Below are 3,414 nucleotides of genomic sequence, written 5' to 3' on the forward strand. Positions count from 1 at the left end.
TTAATAATAAGAATAATAAGATTATTTAATTAGTATTGATCAAGAATTAATCTAGGATTAATTAAGTGATCAAAAGAAGACTAATTAAATATATGGGTTGATTGTGTAAATCATCCATACTTGTATAGTGGGCTAATGCTCCATGGATAATCAAGTTGGGCTAAAACCCATAGGATGGTCCATGGATGCTCCATGGTGTATTTGAACCCATGGATCCAAGGAAATGGAAAGTCATGACAATTAGGGTTTACCCTAATTGTAACACTATATAAAGATCTTGTTCTTGACAAAATCGGTGACTAGTATCATTCTAGAGAGGGCTAGCCGATTTCATGAAGTGTAGATGTCTCTCAAGTTATTCCAAGTGTATTTGGTGTTGTGTGAACCATTTGAGGTGTCACACTTGGGGCACTAGGCACTCAAGCTTCATGAAGTCTTTCTACATCAAAGAGGTATGTATTCTATCTTGTTACACTCATTGCTTTGTATGCTAGATTAGGATAATACCTTGGAAGTTTTTATTTGCATGTATAATAGAGAAAACATAGATCCAAGGTATTTAGGGCTGCATGTATACTTAGGAGTGTTAGAATGCTCAAAACCCAACACAACCCAAATATACGAAATAACGGACGTGGACGCAAGTACAAGGACTTCATGGCATCTAAACCACCATGTCTATTTTGAAGCCCGACACCAGTGGAAGTTATGGACTGGATCTACGAGATGGAGACAATGTTCAAGAGTTGCGAGTGTAGCAACATACCTAAGACCGCTCTCGCGATTCCTCTGTTAAAGTCTGGAGTGCTGAGCTGGTGGAAGCTACTAGCTGGTTCAATGCCCAAGGGAGAAGCTAGCAAGATGTCTTGGGAGGATTTTGTAGTGCAACTGAAAATGCAATACTGCTTTTAGCAGGATCTTCTGGAAATCAACAATGAGTTCCAGAATCTGAAGAAGGGAAGACTGAGCGTCACCGAGTACGCTATTAGTTTTACGGAGAAGATTAAGCTTCTTCTTTACCTGGTTCCAACGGAACTCTCCAAGGTTAACAGGTTTGCCCATGGATTACCAGTGGACTTTAGTCCGATGGTCAAACAAGCAACCACTTTGAAAGCCACCATTTGGGCTGCTAAGAACGTGTAGACCCAGATAAGGGAAAAGAATCTGGAGAGGGCCGAAGTCGGCGAGAAAAGAAATTTTGAAGGATCCTCAACGTCCGATGAGAAGAGAAAAGTCTCGAATTCTGATTCAAAGGAGTTTAAAGAAGCAGCACAATGGTGTGATATGTGCACGAGGAAGCACATTGGGAGATGCTCTAAAAAGATGACCTATTTCAAATGCGGGAAGAGTGGTTATTATGCCAGTGAATTCACAACAAAAAGAGAAGCCTACTTTAAGTGTGGTGAGGAAGGACACATCAAGCAAAACTGCCCAAGAAGAGAAGGGGCTACAAGGTCGAATGTGCTACCACAGCCAGAGGCAAGAGCATTTCAAATGATCCTTGATGAAGCAGATGACAATGCGAGGAATCAAGGATGAAGACTTCATATCACGATATAGCTAGTATCGGGAAGTGTAGCCTATTAAAGGCATAGTATAGGGTGAACTTGAACTTTTGTGTAATAGTTTCAAGAATATAATATAAACCCTGGTTTTGTTATCTGATGTGTTGAATGATTGTGTGATTTTATATTGTGACTTGGTTGACTGCAACACAAGACTTGGGACGATTATGAGTATGTATGAATGGTTGTAGAGGCCTATATTACTAGAAGCACAGGACTCACGCTTGGATCAGGGAAAGTCACAACGTTACCAAGAAGCTAGTGATTGGTCTCGTTTTATTCAAGTATGTGGTTACCATCATTTCGGTAATGACTAACGAGATGACTGTTATTCCGACCCTAGTGGTCATATCAAATTGAGTCTGACTATGATGAGTTTGTTATGTGGTTCCGAGAACCGAGTTCGATGTATCATTTGACTTAAGTCAGAAGATTGAAATCCATGTGACCAATTGTAACTTCCTCGTTGTTAAAGAAGTTAGTAGCTAGAAATGCTACATGCTAAAATGTGATCATATCACATTAGAACATGAAGGAAGATATATTCCATTATGGAATTGGACTCTAAGAGACCTGAGTCTAAGCGTTGCATCATTCGATGAAAGGTCATTAAAGCATGACCCATCGGTCTGTTACAATAGATAAAGGAAAGTATTTATCCTAAGATGAAGAAGCAGTCCACAATAAGGACTTATTTTGTAACTTCAAGGTTATGATTGAAAGTCCAACATAGTACAAAAAGAAGATGCGAGATTGAGCATTGCCTGCAATCAAGAAGCCCTAGAGTTAGATACTCTTTTGAGGAAACATAGAAGTTTCGGTTATTACCTAGGATGAAGAGATAATGTATGGAATCATTATTCAAGCCCTATTTCCTTGATGATTCCGGGATGTAATCATCCTAAGCGGGAGATAATTGTAACGCCCGTACATCCGGGCTAGTCAATTTAGAGACGATAAGCATCAAAAATGACTTTTTATGGAAGATTATTTAGAAGGAGTAATCTTAACTAAGTTGTAGTATATGTTACAAGGATTTTGTACATATAAAGAACACCGAAATCCGAGTTACAACGAAGAAGTTATGACCTGTCCAAGTTTCATTACAGAACCGACACGACACAGCACGACGTAAATAGTGAATTTACGTTAGAGCGATATTTGGCCTTAGCGATCTAAATGAAAGTCGTAGAATATGTTAAACCGAGAGTGTGCATAAAAAGAACGTCCAAGTCTGACTTCGTATGAGGAAGTTATGATTTTTCAAAGTTTCAGCGTAGTAGTATGCAGCCCGAAGTTCGAATATGAGATCCAGTGATTTCTAGCCAAGACAATCTAAACGAGAATCTGAGATCTCATCGATAGTAGCCTAACGGTGAAAAGACAGACGAAAACAGATGTCCGATGAAGAGGATATGATTTTCTAACGGAGTTTTCCTGTCCCGGCCTACTAAAATACTATAATAAAAGTAAAATTCAAAATTAGCCGACAGAGTCTAAACGAGAGTCGTAGAGCATAATCTCACCTACGCATGCATATAACGAACGTCGAAAACAGAGCTCGTATGCGAGAGATATGAATTTCTAAAGTTCGGAACGCAAACTTCGAGGTTATGTTAGTGCTCACGAGGTGAGCTTAGTGCTCACGATGTGAGCACATACTGGACACCCTCCATAACAAGTGGACGAATGACGAACGCAGTGAACTACTGAGATCACAACGTGAGCACTAAAATCTCACGACGTGAGTACTGAAAATGGCCCTATAAATAGAAGTTGAAGGCCAACCGAGCTTTGTTGCTCAATTCCTTTCCTCTCTCCCGTATTACATCGTTTTACGTGCAAAGAA

This window comes from Lactuca sativa, chromosome 3 (genome assembly GCF_002870075.4).
Source record: "Lactuca sativa cultivar Salinas chromosome 3, Lsat_Salinas_v11, whole genome shotgun sequence".
Lineage (NCBI taxonomy): Eukaryota > Viridiplantae > Streptophyta > Magnoliopsida > Asterales > Asteraceae > Lactuca > Lactuca sativa.